General features: G+C 46.1%; 1 protein-coding gene across 1 annotated transcript in view; it reads right to left on the reverse strand.

Annotated features, from left to right (window-relative positions):
• Positions 1-21,645, reverse strand: part of LOC118508184 (leucine-rich repeat neuronal protein 3-like) — a 79,244-nt gene that overhangs the window by 48,174 nt on the left and 9,425 nt on the right.

Below are 21,645 nucleotides of genomic sequence, written 5' to 3' on the forward strand. Positions count from 1 at the left end.
CCCTAGACACATCCGGCTCGGTCAAAGGGTGAGGTCTCGTCGGTCTCCTTCCATCGTGCTGCTTTGTCCAGTCCTTTTGATTTTCCGAGATGGCTCAAAAGTTTTGGGCGACCGTCCGCCGTGTGCTTCTCCTAGTGCTTCAACGTCAAATTTGGGCAAAATTCTCCAAAACAGCAATCCTTGCCTTGTTGTGTCCAAAAGGCTGCTGTGTATCTCTTTCTATGTCTCCTCACCAACAAAAAAAAAAAGCTGGAAAATGGGTAGAAAGGCACATTGTTATCATTTTAATTATATCAGATCCGTAAACGCACGTGCTTGTGATAGGCGGATCCGGAGCAAACGACGATTAAAAACAATAATTTTTCATCTTTATCATATGTGTCAGCTTTTCCCAGGTCCCGTGGGGCGAGGCGAGGCCTTGTTAGGTCTGTGGGGTGTGGTGGTGCTTTTGTGTTTTTGCGTTTTCCGTGCCTTTCGTCTGTGTCTTGTCGTACTCTGCTTGGGTCTGTCCCAGCCCAGGTTTTTGTGGCCGTAGGTTGACATGTTCACCGAAAACAAACCAACCGTTCCTCCCTCCTTGTGTTTTTGGGGGATGCCGAGACTGTGAGGGTAGAGAGAGAGCCAGGAGAAATTTGGTGTGTGTGGCATAAATAAGCAATTTATCGTCCTCGTTGTGCGGCACCCGGGCTGCGTACGAACATTCTGTCAACTTGCCCTGTGGAGGAGTGGTGATTCACCAGAAGACGAGGGATCCCGGAAAGAAGTCACGAAACTCTCTAATCGAGTTTAATGGGAAACCAGCGTAGCCACTTTCACTTTTCGGTCGCCAGCTCAGGGACTAACGCTCATTCCCAGTTCTTCCCAGTCGGTTCTCGCGGGGGAGAAAAACGCGTACGGCGTAGCCCTTTTTCCTCTTGGTAGGCGGGACATTTTCCCCTCCAGAAGCGCAAAGCGACGGATTATCAAAACCAGATGAGTGTTTTTGAGGGTTTTGTGTCCCGTGGCTCATTTGTTCCCAATTTTCTATTCCAAACCCGCGCGGCATGGGAGGCGGTGCGTTTCCGTCAGCCGAGCACAGTAATGTCTTGCATGCGGAACGGGCATGAAGTTTCCCGAAAGTGCGAGTATGTCGCGACCGAGTCGTCCCTGTGCCGGGTGCGTTCTGGTAGACTGGTAACATGGTGTGAAAAATAGCATTGGAATGGAGCAGTCACAAGGCAGGCCTGCTTACATACGCCCATCTTCCGCAATTTCCAACCTTTCCACAAACGTATTAAGATATTAAATTTGATTTATGCGAATTTGACGTAACGGTGGCTTGGGGATGGGAAGGGGACGAAGTTGTAATAATAAAAACGGAACTTTAAAATAAAGCCGCGTCGGTGTCGGTCACGGTGGCTGGCAAAGTGGTGCGTTGAACTTTTGCGCGGCATGAGAATTATGATGAATTGATGGGTGGCTGGCAGGAGGTTGATAGGGAGTATGATTGAGAGCGTTTAGGTGGGATGGCGGAAGACGTGAAGGATTCGATCGCTCAATTGATGCAATTGCATTAACTGTGGATTATATGGTTAGGCTTCTGGGTCCCTAATGTGGCAGCAATATTTTATTTGGTATGTATGTTTAATGTACTTGCCCATGTCTTGAGCTATTAGAGTAGAGCGTTGAAGAGCCCAGATAATTTTCATGAGAGAATGTCCTTGTGGCAGAAATTTTAATGTCAAACAGTACTATTTGTTCACCTCTAGAATCTACAACTCTATCAATTTAGGAACTGGTTAAAGTGTAGATGTCCCAAAGTCCCAACTATAGATTGTTCTTGTATGGTTGATCATCTACAAGGACTCTTAATCATGAGAATAGTCTTGGTCGATATCAACATCTTAAACTATTTATTGGGGATACATCTGAAGGCAGATCGATAAGCTTTCATAGTAACAAGAACTATGTTTTATTGACACAAGTTGGCAGTCTGGTCAGCAAGGCATCAACTTCAAAGTTGAATGTCAAAATGGTTAGTTGAACAGAACTGTATGGGGGATTCTCTGCCTGGAAGATATGGAGTGTTTTAAGGGTCTCAAAGATAAATCTTTTATCGATGTCCAGGATGGAAAGATATACTAAGTGTAGCTGACTTAAACTCCAAAGTTCTCTGTACTGTAGATTCTGAGGCAGATTCTACCGTAATTCGGAGTTCTGTAACAGAGAACTAAATCATAAAATTTATTTGATTTGTCATTACTAAGGTCTAATGAAGTCTTGTTAGCCAAAATTGGCAGGCATGACCTAAGAGGTCGTTTGGCCAAGAAAGCAGAAGAAGGTAGTCTAGGTCTAAAGTCTATATAGTTGTCATTGCAGCATGGGCCTGTTCCTATGGTATGGTCAAATCCTCCACAGTATCCCCAGATTTGTCCAGTATTGAACATTAATGGATTGGGATGACATGGACGCTGATATTAGGAAAACATGAAGGAGACACATAACGACATTCTTCCATGATATAAAAAATTGGTAATAATTCGAGGACTTTGCCAACAAAAACTAGGTCCAGGTTTTTTAATCTCTTGGCAAAGATGTATGTCCTTTTATTGTCTCTTAAATACGTCTCCAATATTTTATTCCTAATTTATCGGAAATAAAAAGCGAATTTTCTTTTCCATTTCCTTTGAAAAGCACACGCAACGTTTGCCATTCCAGACACATCCTATCCAAAAATTAGAACCCAGACTTACTGTGTCAGCAACCGATCCCAGACGAATGTGCGAAAAAATATGTTCATCCTTCAGCTTATCCTATTGCCTTTGATTCGCCATCACATCGTCCCGCGACACGGAGCATCGTAATTCCGGACACAGACCAAAACGTGTCCATTACGCTAGTTTTATTACACACACACACACACCACATTTTTCCCAGAGACCAGAGACCCAGGCTCAAGTCTCGCCCCATTGAAGGGCTTATTTATATGAGGGATTTGTTGTTGTTTTCGGGACGCGTTGCTGGTGGCAAAAACGTGTTCCAACGTGTTACGGGCGGGTTGAATTTGGTGTAGTTTTGCCGCTCGGATTGCGGACCAAGACTCTCCGCAGACTGTGGCGGGGGGGAGTGATATTTTCCCATGGAAGAAAGAAAAACCACGTTGATGCGTGTGCGTGAACCGAGAGACTAAAGTGAGAAAAACAAACGAAACGACGTCCCGCCGAACCGGGTGTCAAATATCGGTGGTGAACGAAGGAACGAAGCGGAGCGCTTTTTGGAATATTCCGCACGGACGGCCGTTCGGCCTGGGTTCGGTCGGATTGACGCAGACGAATTGTGGTTGAGATTTATGGGCCAGACGGGCAAGAGAAAAGCTTGGAGAGAAAAGTGGGAACGAAACGATAAAAAATGTAGTTGCCGCCTGGCCGGGTGAGAAAAAATGTAGGTAATCCGTTGAAGACAAATTGTGTCAAGCCGAGGTCCTCCTCGGGTGTGTGTGTGTGTGTGTTTTTGTTTTTCGCGTTTTTATAAATGAGCTCATGTTAACGGATTAACCCAGTTAGTAAATACGATGATTGCCTCATTTTTCTCCTTGCAAAGAGCTTACAAGCGTCTGATGCAATCATTTGAAATAGAATCTCGAGATATTAACGTGGAAAATCTGTGTGTGTGTGTCTCTAAATTTAATAAACGAACCCGCAATATTGACACAAGCAAAGCAAGTAAATCACTAAATTTAGAGCAACTTCGTTCGACATTTTCCTCCAATGCGGCACACATTTCGACCGTCCCATCCGGTGACACGGAAACAAGGTTGTTTCGGTAATAAAAAACGACTGCTTAAATATTTGCGGTAACTATCCAAACTATCGCACAGGAGTATGGACGAGATGGTTTCAGCTTTTCCAAAACCACGACCAAAAAAGGGGGCCAAGCAGAAAACCCTGCAAGCTGAACGTTTACAAATCGTTTGCTGTATCGTGCTTTTTATCGGCTTGTTAGTTTTTCCGGTTCCGTACCGTTTGCTGGGTTTCGAGGTTTGTTTAGGAAACCTCTCGGCTCCCATCGATACTGTTGGGAGCGGGTACGGCCGGGTATCGGGACCGGGTTGTCGGACAATACAAACAAGGACCGACTTGTTCGACAAATAGCTGTGGCAGGACGACGATGTTAGCTTTTGTCAAAATATTTTACTTAATTTTCATCCTGCTGTTTTCCCTGCTTGATTTCGGTTAATTCTGGCCACCCTCGGAAGGATCACCTTCGGTAGGAGGTAGAGTTGAGGTTTCTTTTTTTCCATTCGGAAAGATCCCAAAACCCGAAAGGGTTCCGACGTAACGTTCGAATACTTTGGTTTATTACCCTCGATTACGATCGGGTACGCCGGGGCTGGCGGATTCAGACCAGTTGGTCTCGAATTTTTGGGAAAAACTATCAAACCTGAGGATGGGCGCGGTCTCTCGCCTTAAAACCGCCCACCGCTCTTCGCCTACTTCTCCCGGGAAAAACGTGTCCCTAGCCGTAGCAAACTCGTGTCGGGTTTGGGAAGAGTAATAAAACCATCTTACACCACGGTGAGAGCGGTCGCCGGCTCTAATGGGATAATGAATGTTCTCAAGTTGAAAGGCTCATCAAGACAGGGTTTACGAGCGGGTCGTCGTCGTCGTCGTCCCTCTCGGATTACGCCCCCGGTTCGTCCCGCAACCATGAGCGTATGTGTCAACATGCCGATACCAATGAAGTGCTAAAGTGCGTCGGAAGTGTAAGCAAGTGTTTGGTCGGTTGGGGCTAAGGAGTCCTCGACCATTGCCTGCGGCTCATGTTACCGAGAGCGATCGTGTTCACGGAAGCATTCCTTTGCTACACATATACAGACACCCTATGGCAGCGCGTACTCGGGACCGGAGTCGATACGGAGCGAGAAAAAAGGGGAAAAACTGTTATGATTTATTGTAACACGAGACACTGAATAATTAGCCTCTGCAGCAGCAGTAGCAGCAGCAGTGGGTCGTGTTCCGATCGGATCTCGACCCGGGCTAATGGATTGTGTGCGGTGTGTTTTGCCTTGTCGGATGGGATGTGTGTGGGAGTGTGGGTATTGCAGTTTATCCTTCCGGCTGCTTCGGTGATGACTAGATTTAGGGCTAAATGGTCACACGAGCAAAAGGGGCCGTAATAAGGGATTTACTTGGGGCTGCAGCAGTTGGGGGATCTATTGTCGGAATGACACGTACAATGGATGACTCAATTTTGACAGTTTACTGTGTGACTTACATGAATGCTTTGTGTTTGGGAAGTAGCAGAATGTGATGCTTACCTGAAATGATACAGAAAAGAAAGGAGGGAATTAGTAAAGTTGTGTTTGATGATTAGGAGTTCTTGATAGGAAACTCTTCTTGGGAATTATTGGAACAGATTCTCGAATTGAAACTGCTAAAGGATCTTCTAGAAAAAAATGATGATCATTGAAACAACTTTTATCATAAACAACATAATCTTCAGGAATCTTTAGGCAAATTAACCATAAGTCAGTATTGGAGATATTGTTCTCAATGTGTCCTCATTTACAGCAAGCTCTGAAAGGACCAAGCAGCTCAGAAGGGTTCTTTTTTGGGAACTTGGAGTAGGAAATTGGTCTAGAACCAGGATTCTGAACAACCTCGACTGTGGACTGCCAGAATTTGATAATCTAGACTGGACTTCAGCAAAATCATGTCCGTGATGTCCAGGATCTTGTTTCAAGGAAGAGAGTGACTATGACCCCCAGACTTAAGTTGCTGAACGATAGCTAGCTTCTCGCACATTCTTCAGATTACCTGGTGAGCGTTGACAGGGCCGAAAAAGCGTCTATAAATCTTCGTGCCTCGGACCTTGATTGCATGATTACTTCAAATCTAATGATAACGAAGTCGAGTCTTTTTTTAAATGTACACATTGCAACACACTATAACCTGAAGTATTCTTTTTATTGAAGCAGAACCCCAAATTAATTTATGAAGCAAAGCGCTTAATCAATGGAGCGTGGACCAAACAATTTGCGCTTCCAGCGAACAATTCTGGCATTTAATTAGAATATTTTCCAGCGGACCCCTCAAAAACAGGCGGAGGCAGCTCATCAAATCACACCACCACACGGCGTGAAGCGTCACGGAATGTCCTCGTCGGCTAAAACCGTCGCCTCGTTCAATCACACGGAAACCGCGCGTTTTAGAGTTTCGCGCTGCTGAAGATGAAAGGACAACCGGAAGGACAACCGTGAGGAGGGGGGGCGAAAAAAAAGGAAACGAAAAATTAATTAATTAAACGTGTAATTGGTCCGAAGCATTTTTGCCATAGTGTCACACCACACCGTCCCACCTCTGCTGCTCAAGGTTTCGGCAAGTTTTGGTGAAAGTCAATATGGCGACATCCTGGGTTTGGCTTTCTTTCCCAACTCGGTAGAACTTTGGCGGAGCGATGAATTGGAATGCTGGTTCGAACATTGATTGAATTCTGGTGAAAACGTAGCGTTGTTCGGGTTTTGTGCGGGACTTCCTTTCATTTACACACTCCGGAGGATTCTCGAGAGGACACGGAGCGAGAGAAAAAAAAAATTTTCCACCACGCACTATTGGACTGATTTCGCAATTCGCGTCAGATTGATTTATCGATTTTCGCTACCAACGCGCGCGAGAGAGAGAGAGAGAGAGAGAGAGAGGGAGAGAGAGAGCGTGTTACATCATAAAACAAGGTTCATGTGCTCAGGCAAAAGCATAACTCATGGACCCAAACTTGAGCGTACCGTAGCGTCCGCCGCACATTCGAAGTTTGGCTGGGAAAATTCCAACGCACGGATCGATCTCAATTCATTACCGCAGCAAAAGCTGTCAATTGTCCATGTTTCTTTTTGCTGTTGTTGTTGGTGCGGTGCCGTGTGTGACGCACAGTTATGGGGCGTTGTGGTGCCGGGGAAGAAAAGGGCTCCGGGAAAATGGGGTGAGTAAAGAAGGTTGTCAGATGTCGGAAAACGACATGGAATCTGCGTAAACTAGGCTAAATAAAATATTGGAGGTATGGCGACGCATACAGCGAACGGGCCCCATTGGCAGGACCAACCGAAAGGGGCTGGCTGGTACATCTATTTTAAACTAAGGCCGGCCTCCTCGAAAACAAGCCTTCTTCCGGACTGCGGACCGAGAAGATTGATGTGGAAAGGGAACGCAGTAGTGTTGGGTTGTCGGTGGCTTCGGGCATGCATTACAAGTACTCTTTAAACCTAGTGTACTGGGGAGAGCTTCTGTGTGTGAGTGTGTGTGTCTGTAAAGTGACAGAGAGCGAGGGTTCGAGTTACCGAGCGCCACTGTTCGAGGTGTGTGTGTGTGTTTTTCCGAGGGTGAAAAATGATGCTTACTGCAGAGCAATGTTGAAAATTGGAAAAACACCACCCCTCTCCTCCCGGAACCCAACGAGTGCACCCTAGCGGAATTTACCCAAAAGGATCGTTTTGAATAAGTATGTGTTATTTCAACTGTCAATCTAACAAACCGTTGATGCGACACCATCTGTGCCGATCGGGACTGTGGTTAAAGGCATTCAACACAGGGGTCAAAATATGTGGCCATAGTAGCATTCATCCTGTTTGTTTTCTTCTGTTGAGTTTTAATCTGCGTAGAACATTTTATATTTAAAACTTATACAAATAGTCCTATTTTGATATAGTTTATATAAGTTGAAGCAGCCTCATAAATGATGTTGAAATGTTAAGTAGAGCATGGAATATTTTTGTCATAATTTAAATCGACATAAAACATTCAATATTATTAGAAAAGGTTTTCAATTTATATATTTTGTTTTGTAAAGCACATTTGAGAGGGATATTTCATTTAAACGCCAAAGTGACCATTCCTTTGACCATTACAGCTCAACCTCATTGCACGATGTTCATACGGTTTGAGTTCAAGTTGGAAGTCGGTGGCGAAATGATGAATGAAAATCGATGATCAACCGACCGACGGCGTGCTGAGTGAAATGTATTTTTCATAATGACCCAAAACGTTTATCTCTGTGCATGTCATGGTGAGGTCTGGTGAGTGGTCCAGTGGTCGGGGAACGTTTGGCAGTCTGTCGAAAGGCTGTCGATTCGGTTACGAAGAGCATTTCCTCTATCAACGAATAGTAGGAACTCGTTCGGAGGGCACTGGGGTGTGAGCTAAGTTGACGTGATGGTGGACAAGATAAATGGATGTTCGTTTGATATAGTATTACGCTTTTCGTATCCTTCTTCGAAGCCCGTTACCCGGGGTGAAGATGTCTGGCCGCGCCAACTCCGATGGACGACGTTGTTAATTATCAATTATCCGTTTCGAGTGAAAATGCGTCGTTTAGATGGAAGCCGTCATTTACGACTGACGAGGAACGAGGAAGCAAAGGAGCTAGTTTGTTGTTTTTTCCAAAAATTCTACCCAAAACGAAGTGTGAGGTGTCCAGGAGTAGGAAGAGATGCTTAATGTATCCTTCAATAAAAACTGGAAACCCTTCGGGAGAACCTTCATTAGGGGGGGTGTGTTCAGCACGAGATTTTAAAGACCAATCTTCCCAAACTCCCGGGAGAAACAAAAGCATCATTAACTGCAACTGGGGACGCAGATAGTGAACGCGAAACATTAAAGCCACGGTTCCGATCGATCGGCAAGCAGCTGCTCTGTGTCGGGAGGCCATTAAATTCTGCTTCACTGCATTCCTTCGCTGCGATTAAAGATGTCGCCCGATGGTTGTGCGGGCTTCAACGGAAAGCCGTTCACCGTGTTGAGTTGGCGACTTTGCGAGCGAGCGATCCGCGGACATCGCCCTGAAAGCCGCTTTTAATTACAGCCGCTTCGCTGTGGCATGTTTTCGATTGAATTACTTGCGCGTCTGTCCCACGCCCGATCCCATCTTCAAGGGTTGCTTTCATCATTTTCCGATCCTTTCTGAGGGGGGGACCGATGTCCAAATTCCACCAACGATCCACCGATTTTTGGAGAGTCGAACTGATGTTGGACACATTGTTTCGTGCGCCAGTCTTCTGTCTACCTGACGTGCTCCGGTGAGGAGACATCCCAACCCAGCGGAATACTTTCATCTTCCTGGTCGAAGTGTTTTTTGGGGGGGGGGGGGTGGGGGCGGGGGAATTCCCATCCCACCCACCGGTACCCAGCAAAAGGATCAATTGCTTCCCCCAAAACACAGGGGGCTTTTGGGACGATGGCGTTTAAAGCATCTTGAAGAACGCAGCGAAGGCCTGGTTTCGCAAAAATATGTAAGCCGTAAGAGGTTTCCCGTTTTTCCGCTGTGTCCAGCGTCTTAAAGCCGGTCGGGAAAACATTCCAGAACGGTTCGTTTTCCGTGTTCCCAAAACACGGCCAAATATCCTCGTTGACGGGCATCGTTTTCCCGGGATGCTCTAAGGACATTTAAATTATCAACCCCCGCATTTAGGTATCGGCGGGCACGGGAAAAGGGTTTTCACCGTCCCAAAACCCGTCTCCTGTCAAAAACCCGCTTCGGTGCGAAAGAAAGCGGAACTTCCGGTCGTATTGGCATCGGTTTTCTTCACCCATCCTCGGGGTAAAACTTTTTACTCCCGTACTTCGACGGGACGGAACTTCCAGTGCCACCGCCGCGGATACGGATCGGGGGATGGTTGGTTAGAAATTTAATTTACCGAATTCAGGAAAGTCATTCAGGCGAAACATTGTAAGTATGTATTTAAGTCCTCAATTCTTCGCCCAGCGCCATAGTGGTTGTGTGTAGTTCGGAAAAGGCGCGCCAAAAACTCACCAACTCAGCAGCACCTTCCTTCGTAGCACTGCCGGAATGCCTTTTCCTTTTCGCCGGGATTGGAGGGCGCAACGGGTTTCCAGCGTGCACTGTAAGGAGCTCACTGTCGGAAAATACTCACATTTCCACTACGGGAAGCAAGATTTCCCCGGAAACCCTAGCCTTTGACACGGTATGTGTAAACCGGGATGGTAAAGGTGAAACTTTTGCACCAGAGCTCGATTTCGGGAAGACTTCACCGACTCGGTCTCGAACGCTGCTGCCAATGGCTCTTTTGGGGGGAGTGGCGCTGAACTTCGCATTCAAATCATCATCATTCAACGGAATGATGCTACTTGGTCGATCTAGCTGCAGATCCATCCTGTGCAGTGCAGCACTCCGGCACCCGTTGCCGGCAGTGGCTGTACAGGGAAATAGTTGCACACTGTTTGATTTGGTTAAAACTTTGATTTTCTCCTTCTTCTCGGGAAAGTGGTTCCTCGAGACGGAGGGGGGTTCCAGTCGTGTAGCAGTTTCGAGTTTGGATACACAGTTACACTGCTGGGTGCAGTGTCGGTGTCTGAGGTTTGTTTGGTGAGCAGATTGCTGCAGCTTGAGTGGGGTTTTCTTCGCCAAATGCATATTCAATTGCTGCCGGGAGCTTAACGCTTGTTGAGCACTGATTTGGCGCTGAGTCGCAGATGGAAAGTTGAACGTCGCGCCAGTACGTGGCGTATGTGCGGCTTACGGAATGTTTGATTCCATTGTGTGCGCGTGTGTGTGTGTGTGTGTGTGTGAAGAAACAGAGTGAAGCAAAGTTTCGGTAGCGGATTTTCGATAAGCTTGTTAAGCAGTTTTGTTGAGTTTTATAGCAAACGGAGCTAATGTTTATGGCGTTTTAAGTTTCGTTCCTAGTGAGAGTTAGTATTGCTCAGCGAATATTAATTTTAAGTGAAGAAGTGAAAGGAAATGCGTCTTATTATTCTGCATTCTTTAGGAAAATTTAAGATAAATGAATGAGAAATTGTTGTCAATTGGAATTTATAGCAAACTAAGCAAAAGACAGTTCGCATCTACTAAGCGCTAAGAGAAGAAAATGAACTCACGGATGAACTCAAACCCATTGATGAATTATAGACGACAGGAAATTTCATTCACTTCACGGTTAGTAAAATATTGCAGAAATTTAATACTACTAAATCTTACCGTCTTTCCTTTCTTTTCACCATTAAAACCGGCTTTAAAATAATTCCACATTCCACCAGAAACGATTCGAGGATAGTTTCATTACTTTTGCAATTACGTTTAAATTGAGGTAAAGTGTTTTATGGTTTGCAATCGAGATGATCGTTATTTGAAACTCAATTCGCTCTGTGCGCTCCTGCAATCGCGCGGGTGCACTCGAAGCGAAAAGAGATAATAAGGGAGGGAGCACTTTTTCGGGCACCATCAAACCACCGGCCAAAGGATCCTCCATCCGGAAAGAAATCCTGTTAGAACTGGCTAACGGCTAACAAATCTGGACCCATCGCTATAGCTCCGAGCCAACCGAAGGAAGGATTATAAATGCGACCATAATTCTTTATTTTGGAATTGGATTATATCATCCCCCTTGGTTGGTGCGGTCAACGACGACGACGATAGGCTAGCGAGGTACGCCTTTCATCTTGCACGGCGGTTAACGATTTCTCTCGTCCCGTCCCAAGGAGCGCATCATCGTTAGCGTCGTGGAAAAGCCCCATCTCTCGAACGTGGTGTGGTATTACTGTCAATTTGGATGGCTGTGAGATCGTTGCGGGATGCGACTCTGCCGATCTCCATCCCGATTCGCCGATTGATGCGAAACGAAGCTGCTAGTAGGCGCAGGTTGCAGGCCGGAGTGGGGGGGCACAAATCGATTGCCGATGGAGGTAACTTTCAGGAGAAGCCTCGGGAAGAAATATCCTTAAGGAGCGTCAGCCAGAAGAAAGTGAGCCGCAAACGAAGTCCAAATCCGGGAAACGGAACTTCGTTCTAGCTGACGCGGTTCCTGGCTAGGAAGGGACATACTTCCTGGTGCTTTGAGCGATTCCAGAGCGAGAAGAAAAACCAGCGGATGATGACGGTCCGACGGAAAGTTCACCGGTGAAGAGTTACCGTGGCTCATGGGACGAATCAGGTTTTTGGGTGGTAATCGGATTTCTGCCCCCCGTTCGTCCCTCACCACCCTCAGGGGTTTCGGTCGTGCCAAGTCGGCGGAAAATTGTGTTCTCGGAAAATTGTGCGCTGGAAAATCGAAGGTACCTTCTCAAGGACGATGACGATTTTTGGCAGAACGCCGGGGCAGGGTCACCAACGGTGTGGCCTCCTAGAAGGAAATATTTTCGGACACACGGCAGCCAAGACAGAATCTGAGGCGAAAAAAACAAAGCACAGAAAGACGCCGAAGCTGGAAAAAGTTCCATTCGGATGGCGCACAATATATCCTCTTATGAGTTTTTTTTTACGCTTGTCCCGGTTTGAGTTAGACGAAGATTTTCTTCGGGTGAAAATGAAGCAGAAAACAGAGAAAGGACGGAAGCAGATAAGTTTTAACGATGGGACAAGATTTGACAGGAACGATTTCGATTGAGTGAGCAGAAAACACACAGGAAAAGCGGGAAAAATCGACTGCCACAGAAAGAAAAAACAGAAGTGAATCGAAGTGTAACTCCTTCGTCATTTGAGGAGGCTTTTCCATTTGCTCTTCACTCCTTCGCTCGCTGCTGGTGGAGCGCTTGGTTTCGTAACCTAGATTTTTGGCTTCACTTTACCGTCAAAGGACCCGCTCCATGTCGACCAGGCTCGGTTTGGTGGTGATGTAAGCGAGTGAGTGAGCACGAGATCGGAAAACGTTCAGCCACCGTTCGTGCACTTCAACTTTTGCACAACACCGATCCGAGCCGATCCGGCCGGTGGCGAGGTCGAGGGATGCAATCAAGGATGAAAAATGATTCTGATTGACGGTTGGTTTGCTTTTTGGTCGTGTGTGGGCACATGGGTTTCGGAGAGGGGGATTTTTTTTTCTTCCTTTTGTGCAGGACGACCTTTGGGAGTCGTTACGAGGGTCAAGGAGCAGAAACTGATCGGTTAAAAAACTGTGTATAAAGTTGTTTCTAGTGCTAGGCCAGGGATGGAGAGTGGGCGGGAGCGTGTGATGTTGATCGAAATGGAACGAAAAAGCAACAGATCGATAGCACTTGGGGTATGATCGAATGGCTTTTAGTTTTCCATGCATGGGGCGTGTGCAGGAAACATCAACTAGCAATTAAATGGAGAAATCGATAGTGTGGTAGCGTAGCATTGTCCGAGCTTTTTCGGTGGTACATTTGGGATGGGGTTCATGAATCTCTTTTTCTAAAAAAGGAATGCTTTTCATTATTTGTTCGCTGCCAACGATTTGAAGACGTTCAGTTTTGATTAGCGAAAAATATTAGAATTCAACCTTGTTGCAAATGGTCAGATAAGGTAGAGAAGCTCTTAAAATATAATAAATCAATACAATAAAATATTTGAGCTATAGACGATTTAACTTACTTCTTAAGGACTTAGCAGATAGAGCTGTCGAGCTGACGTATGGTAACTCGGTAACCTAGCCTGACCTTTTCTGGGTTTAAATCTCAAGTAGAGCGTTGAACGTTGAATTTCGGGACCAAGAACAGGTGAAGATATTTTTAAAGTCTAGGATTTTCTAGAACTAGCTGGTTGACATTAGGTATTAATCTTCTTGAATTCTGGCATCACTGCAGAGTTCAGTAGTTATTACTGAATGGGCGTATCACAGATTTTCCTGAGCTATTTCGTTATCATAATATTCCAGGATTATTAAACGTCATTAAAAAACGAATTCCTTAGCTTCTATTTTTGCTGCTTTCATGAAAATTCTGTTTAATTTCTATCAATACAGGTATAAGTAAAAAATATTCTGAAAAGGGAAAAGTTCTCAATAATTTACAATAATGGATGCACATAAAGCAGAAAGCTAACGATAGCAAAATGCGGCAAAAACACTCGTTAAAATAACTGAACAAAACTGAATGTTATGCCCTTCCGCCGTTACGCCTGGTTAGCTTCACGACCAGCGCACAGGAATTCGCTGCCATTTTCCATTCCGCAAGACACCGGCAAGTACTATGGCTCGTTTTTTTTGCTGTTGCTCCAGCTCATAATATTCCTTATGTCACGCATCGATCGTAACCGGGGGGATCGATTCGAAATGGTTGGAATGGCACACCTCCTTACCAGCTTCGCGCGCTCATTTGAAGACGTTTGCCAGCGGATGATTAAATACGGATGAGTAAGCGAAAGCAAAAACCAGAACCCTTGGTTCCGGTTCGTCTCCGGATGCTGGATATGCTGGCAGTACTAACTCTTGAGCTCACCGAGACCTTTCCTCTCCACGCTGCTACCTGCACCTTTTGCTTCCTTATTTTATGGAGTGAAATAATCACTGGCGTAATTGAAATTGCCAGAAAAAGCAGCACCATCGCACGGAATCGAATAAGGAACGAAGGGGAGAGGGTGGGGGTGCTTTTGTTTGTCCGGGTTTTCACAAAGCCAGACGGAAACGGGAAACCGCCCCACTGTGGGTCGCAACTGGCGAGGTGAAGGCTTTTGCTCTCTATATCACTTGCAGAAAATCAATCCCCGGTACGCGCTTCTTACCGACGCTGAGGGTGTGTGGAGGGCCACCGCCAACAATTGTTCAACGCGTGATGGCGATGGGTTTTCTTAAATAAGGTCGGCTTGGCTTTGGGGCAAGTAAGTCCGCAGGCGCTTTCCCGGAAAATCGATACGTCACAAACTCGAGCACGGGCCTTGGGCCGAGGTTGAGCGAATGTGAATAAAGCGGCGAGTAATTTGTGAATAAAAATGGCGCTAAGCAGGGTGGGCGCTGGATGGGCGCTGAGAGTGCAATAAATTGGAGAGATTTTCTTAGCAATTTATTTAACACTGATTTGCTTGAGGTTTAAGGCCGGGTGGAAATAAATTTAAAATTGGTAAAAGAAGGCCACCCAAGAGAATTGAGTGAATCTGATTCAGAATTGATTTTAAACTTGCTAAACTCAATCGAGTGTCTTGTGACAGATGTGTTCTAAAATGAATTGACTCTTCTTGCTCAGGTTTCTCGAGTAGAAAAGATCGCCATTCAAATTAACGAAACAATGTAGCTGTGACGGAAGTATGTAGGCCATTCAATAAAGGTCTATTAGTGCGTCACTTCACTTCTTACGAGCTGGGACAAATGAAAATTTGTGAATGAACTGGCATCCTGATCGACGGGCGTTCGTTCCTATTACGTCAAGCTCCGAGCTGCATGCGAACGATTGCCAACTGCATGTAATTAAATCGTTTCTACGGTCCGTTAGCACCACACCATTAACCGGCCATCGCAACGCAACCTAAACGACGTCAGCCACTTGGCACAATTATTGGGACGACGCACAAGATGTTTAATATTTTCCTGCAGGCGCTGAGAGATGGTGATCCGGTTTGGACCAAAAAAAGAAAAGCGGTGAGAAAATTCATATCGCGTCACTCTGAGCTCACCCGGCATGACGCGACGTCGGCCTAGCGTTGCCGATGCGTGCGCCCAGCATCGTGGGCTTAAATTGATTATTTTTGCCCACTTGGCAGCGTTGCCTTGTCTCAGTGAAAACTCCACTCGAAACGTCAGCCCGTGAAGAGGCCCAAGCTTGGGTGTGACTTGTGTGATGCCGCGAATTTACGACGCTGCCTGCCATGTCCGAACGCGCACCCGTAGCCCGCGATGACGTAAAGGTGAATTTAATATCTTTTCTCGTCACTTGTGGTAGGTTGTCATTGGGAACGCAGAGCCAGAGCCCTGTCAGTCAACCATTCATCAGATCGCACCTGACGAATGTTGATATCCGCGTGACTCGCGAACAATAAGAAAAGCAGTTGTAGTGTGGCGAAGCTAAACGCAACTCGTCGTTATTGTTTTGCAGTTGAAAATGTCACGCAAAGCCGGGGATCGGGTCAAACCGGCGGGCAGACACACTTGGGAGAGGTGATGTGATGTCCATTTACCACCGACCGACAGATGACGTTTGGTGAGTGACTTACTGAAAATAAGCGTCAGTAACGCGCGTTCATAGAATTGCTCGCTACACAATTGCCTTAAAGAATGCCGTAGTACGGTTGCAGCAAAAAGGGCACCACTGCTTGTTAAAGCTGCCATTAGGAGTTTTCGTGCATTTCACGTGCTTCCGGGATTTTTTTCTTCCCCCCAGTCTCGCGAGCACCTAGCGATCTGGTCGAGTTCTGCAGTATCTCGCTGTCGGACGTGTGAAGAAATAAAATATGAATGCGTACCTCGCGTGCCATCAAACCGTCAACATCAAACACCTTAAGGAATATTTCCCGCAGCGAGAAACCGGCAGGACCAGAGCCATACACCGCCAAGTGCCACGTACTTTTACGAACGCTACGTGACGCACCGAAAAGTCTCCGGTTTCACGAATACGCGCGCTCGTTTCGTAAACTAATTCGGACTATGGACCGAAGCGGGCTGGCGTTGGCATTTTGTGGCATCGCGAGTGTGATGATGTGTCATGCAAGCAAGGGAAGAAGATGCCACGGATACCGGTTGAGACCGGATGCCGGTCGGAATCTGCTATGCCGGGGGAATGCCTGCCTGTCACATTACCACGGCACGCAAAGACCTGTCAGTCAATAGTGTGCGCCGCGAAACGGGGGGAAAAAATAGGTATGAAGCGGGCATATGGACATATTGCCTGAATTGGGATGTAATTTGTTGGTGTCACGGGGGTATGGGAGTGTTTTAAGGTGGTTTAGAGAAGTATTTAAAATATTTTTTTTCGTGAGATAAGGACTATCACATCAAACATTTTTTATGCTATGTAGCGCCTTCTTCCCGGAGAGGTACGGTGGATTGGTGACAGCGATGCAGGTGGTTCAAGGGACAGGTCCAGAGTTCAAGTCTCATTCCCGTAACGTATTCAATATTGTTTTTCTATGCATCCAGGTATGTAAAGGACTGTGTTGATATATGCTTATCACAATCGGCGTCAATCTCTCTTGGGGTTATGAGACTTTGATGAGAGAGAAATTCAAGGAAACTGTAACATACTGCTCTCTGGGCATATGTAAGGGCAATATAAGTTGTAATGTAAACCAGCAATGAAACAAGCCCAAGCCGAAAACCAATTAAGTCGTTAAGGTTTATATTTGACATTCGCTCTGTGTGTGTTACGCTTGCTGTCCTTCACAGCTGACATCAGAGGCAGCTGCATCCATACCCGACACTCGGCGATAACCCTATCAGCAAGACAGCAATTCAATTTTGCGATGCTTTGATTCTGTGCTCCCTGGAATACGGAAGTGGCTGGATTGACTTCACATTGGCGAATGGTACCTCTGTCTATCGTCTGTCAAATTTCGGTGACTGTCTGTCACTATGATTTCGGGCACACAAGTGCCTGGGTCGCATGCCTGCTGCCGATAGTGGAAGGTGTTAGCAATGAGAGAGAGGGGGAGACACCAAGCCAGAGTGCATCAAGGATGAAAGCTCAGTCTCGCAAACTATAGCAGTAAACATCAAAGAGTTTGTTGGAATGTAGACGTGCGCACAGGTGATGCAGCGTGTAAAATGGAGTGAACAATTTCTACGAGTTGTTGAATTGTTTGTCTGAAAGTGCGCTTGTGTATCACACTAAGGAGAGCTTTAAAACGTCTTAAAACCCATGGTGTGGTGGGTAGTATTCGAGCAAAAGTTTAGCGGTAAGCCAATCGGTAAAAGTATGGATTCCGACAAGAGAAAGTATTGATTGGAAAACTGGCAAGGACGTCCGCTAAAGACCACTTCATCTTCGTTTTTGGTATCTTATGAGGGGTTTTCCTGTTCGGGGGATGTGTTCGGTGAGTGGTATCTCGATAAGCTCATCCTTAATTCAGTCAATAATCCGAAGTTCAATAAATCAGACCAAGTTTTACTAGGAGGGAAAACTGATAACGAAATAGTATCGTTTTTCCTGCAACAACCCCACCTCGAACGCACCCGGTGAATGTGTTTGGTTGTCTGCTGCAATCTATTAGTAAGGATTACCGTCGCTATTTTCCACCGCCGGTGCTGCGGAAATGCCATTTTCTTGCGGCCATGGGGGAAACTTCCACCAGAAACTCTGCGGCTTCCTTACGGGGTCTCGGGTCTCGGGTAAACACACAAAAGCCGGATTCTTGTTCAGCGTTTGCCTGCAGTCGGTCGAACGCAGGATATCCGCTCGAAACGCTGAGGAACGCTGAAGCAAACAGACCGGGAGGAGTCCTTCCTTCGAGCTTAGTGGCTTGGTTGGCAGCAGGACGCCCTGTTTCCATCGGTCCCCGGGGGCTATTAAATGCACATCAAGCGTACTGGAGCGGAGACGAGCATCGAAATCGAAACGAATCAGTTGTTTCCGTTAAACTTTCATCGAAAGGTGGGTTCCCCCAGCTCCTCCACGGTCTTTGTCTTTGTGTGTCCGTACTGTTGGCTATCTTTTACCAACAACACTGCATGTAACGCATGGAAAAACGCACTTTCCTTTAGGGGGAAACAAAGACTAACAAAGACGAAGCCGTGCTTCATGTTTCACTGGTTCTCGCTTGCTACAGTCAGGCGTACAGTGGGCTTCCATTTCCGGTGAGAATATCCCGTCGGTAGATCGTGTTGCGGATTTGGATTAGCCATTGCACAATGCTTCCTTCTAAACAGCAACATTTAAGCAGCGGGATTAGTTGGGGGAATGTTTGTCTTAGGTGAACGATTAGGCCTAGGAGTTAATGCTTTAGGAAAATTAATTAGATATAAGATGCGTTATTTTAGTTAGCCCGACAAACAAGTGAGGAACAAATTTTGAATTCCATTATGCTGGATATATTTCTAGTCTGTGTGTAGACTTCCAGAGCTACGAGGAGCTAGTATGTATTGGGAAACGAGCTCTCTTTTCTATATTTCTTTATTTATTTTTACGGCTCCGGATCGCATTTATCTGCGTAATTTATTGTGAATTTACGATATTCAATTCCGTGCTTTAAAATAATAAATTTTGACATAAAATTTTCATAGTCAATAGGTATAAATTTTCATCCCTATTACTGAAATTAAATGAATAAAATCATTTACACTATAATCACCACTAAATAAGCTTCACTGCTGTTTAACAGCTTATTTGTAGCAGCATAATAAAAATTTATCTCACTCACACAAAACATCCTCACCAGAGCAGCCACGGATGGCCCCAAACAACCCACACCGCTTAGTACATCAACTTTATTTACAGCAATAAATACAATAAATAAGCAGCGGAGAGGAAATCCAATATATCCTCAACCCTCAGGGATTGTGTGGACGAACGGACGGACGAATGGACCTGGCGATTCCCTTGATTGCACAATCGGGCCCGGCCCCCGGTATTGGTTCTCTCTCTCCCCCCGTTACATCGACGGAAACCGATAATACACTTTTATCAATAGACATCTAGGCGCAGGATGATGGTGGCGTGTGTTTAGCGAAAACAGCGAAGCCGCTGCCACTTTTCTTGCAGTTTCCTTGTTTAGTCCATCCCATCCTACTACATCACCGAAGACAAAGGCTCCCTCTCACCGCTGTGTGTTGGTGGTTGGGGTTTGTCTTGCAGAAGTCACTTTCGAAGAATGCTGCAAGTAATATGTACCGACCGAAGGAATATTGTGTTTGCTCGCACACAGGATTTATTTCACTTCCCGCTTTCCCGGGTGCGGACGGTTGGGTCTATTTTTTGTTGTTGCGCTACTCCGATTCCCCGGCGTACGATGCCGGGGTTGTGGGTTGGAGTTGTTGTTGGGCCGAAAAGAAAGCACACTTGGCGCATCATCCAGGGACCATGTGCCGTCACTTGCATCGTTTGGTTTGCTGAGCAGCAGCGCTCACTCGTTCGCTCTCTTCGGCAAGTATGACGCGTACAACACGGTGCTACTATACTCAAACAATGTCAGCATCAAGAACGGTTTGCGCCATTTGGTGTGTCCGGAAAACCATCACTCCCAAGGTTCGGTGGTAAGTGAATGGATGCCGGAAACGGGGCGACGCATCCTTAGCATCGAGGGAGCGTAAATTTATGTTCGGCAACAATATAACGACATAAAACATTAACCGAAGAAGTCACACGCCAGCGACGCTAGAGACCAGGTCTCGGGAGGCAAACGGGCTACAACTCCTGATGCCTTTAACGGAAGCTACTAAAGCTCGTTGTGTGCAAGCGTGTGTGTGTGTGCGTGATCTATGCCCGAAAGGAACAGAAAGTATATCCGGACCGAACGCCCTTGGAGCACCGTAGCGAGCGCACTGGCGTACACGAATGGACCGACGGATGGACACCGGAAGGAAGACAAATTTAATATATCTTTCATTAAATTTCGACTGGAATCTAGTTTGCGGCAAGTTGATGGAAAAGGAAATGATGACTTTCCTGGGTGTGATTGACTCGCCCGGACACTCACGCTCTCTCCGGCTCCTGTTTCGGGGTGTAAAAATTCGCTCCAAAGGGTAATGGTGATGATGCCTTTCGGGGAAAGCTGCTCTATAAAGGGATGTATCACAGCGAGATATAAAAACGAAATGCAAATCAAGTTTTGTGGTACACTATGGAAGCATGGAAGACGAGCAAATACGTTTGTTTAGACAAAAATAGCTAGAGGAGCTAGATGGAGATCTAAGACGGTGTCTTTGGTATTTTAACTTAGGCAACTTAAAATCGAATGTATCTGTAAAAAAATCGTGATTTTGGGATTGTTTTTCAGTTCGGACCAAGGTCGTCCGGTTTTGTCCAGACGACACCTTTCCTCGGGCAGTCTTAACCTAACAGTCTTCACAGTGAAAGCTGTTCCGAAAGAGAGTTGAATCCATGAATCCTTAGAAGATGTGGACCACAACAGAAAATCGACCAAAACTGGGCATCTCATCTTTCCTCGCCTAGACATTTATTGATTTATTTACAAAATGTCAAAACAACGTCTCCAGTTAAGGACATTAAAAGCTGTCAAAGGAAGGACTTGATCATGCCGATATCGCAAGCCAAAAAGGATTAGATTACTCTTAACTTGAGGTCCTGTCTGGTCCAGTTACCCTACTGAACAAGTGCTGAAATGCTTGTTGGGCTCTTCCATCGAGGTGATCCTCCTTCACAACAGCAAATAGTTTTTGCAGCTCGCTCGAACGAAACAATCTACTGGCTAAAAGAGTTGTGCAGCCCCCGGGTCCAACTCTCGTCCGCTCGAATGCCATGGTGTTTGGTGTTCCAAAGTTCAAGTATTTCAATATTCCCCAACTTTCCGTACGGGGCCTTCGATTTTCTCTCCAGGCTCGTGAAAATTCGTGGAAAAGTTCGTTCGGCATCATCCATCGGGGAGAGTTCATCCTACTCACTGTACGCGAAGAATGCTCGAAAACATTCGATTCGAATCGATGCCTCACTTTGCGTCTCACTCGCACTTCATTTACATAGCATTTTTGGGAACGGAAATTCTTTTCGCCGAATACTTTCGAACGCACCAAGCAGCAACAAGGATTAAGTTAACCGAACGAGCTCACGGGATCTGGTTTTTTGGGTGGAAAACGAGCTGTTGTCCTTTATTTTTCCTTTCGCTGCTCTGAGCCTTCATGTAAAGCCTTGCTTTGAAGTTTAAGGCGAGGGTTAGCGCTGTTTCGATTTCGCTCTGTGTGTGTGGACGCGGTGAAGAAACTCGCCGAAAAAAGGCTCCATCTTGGTGTGCTCAGGGCTTAATGGTGAAAAGGCCTCACCAAAGGCTAGTGCGAAGGAACGGCTTAGCGCGCGCTTCTTTCGAAAGTATCCCTTTAAACGGAGCATGAAG

The sequence above is a fragment of the Anopheles stephensi genome, chromosome 2, assembly GCF_013141755.1.
Source record: "Anopheles stephensi strain Indian chromosome 2, UCI_ANSTEP_V1.0, whole genome shotgun sequence".
Classification (NCBI taxonomy): Eukaryota; Metazoa; Arthropoda; class Insecta; order Diptera; family Culicidae; genus Anopheles; species Anopheles stephensi.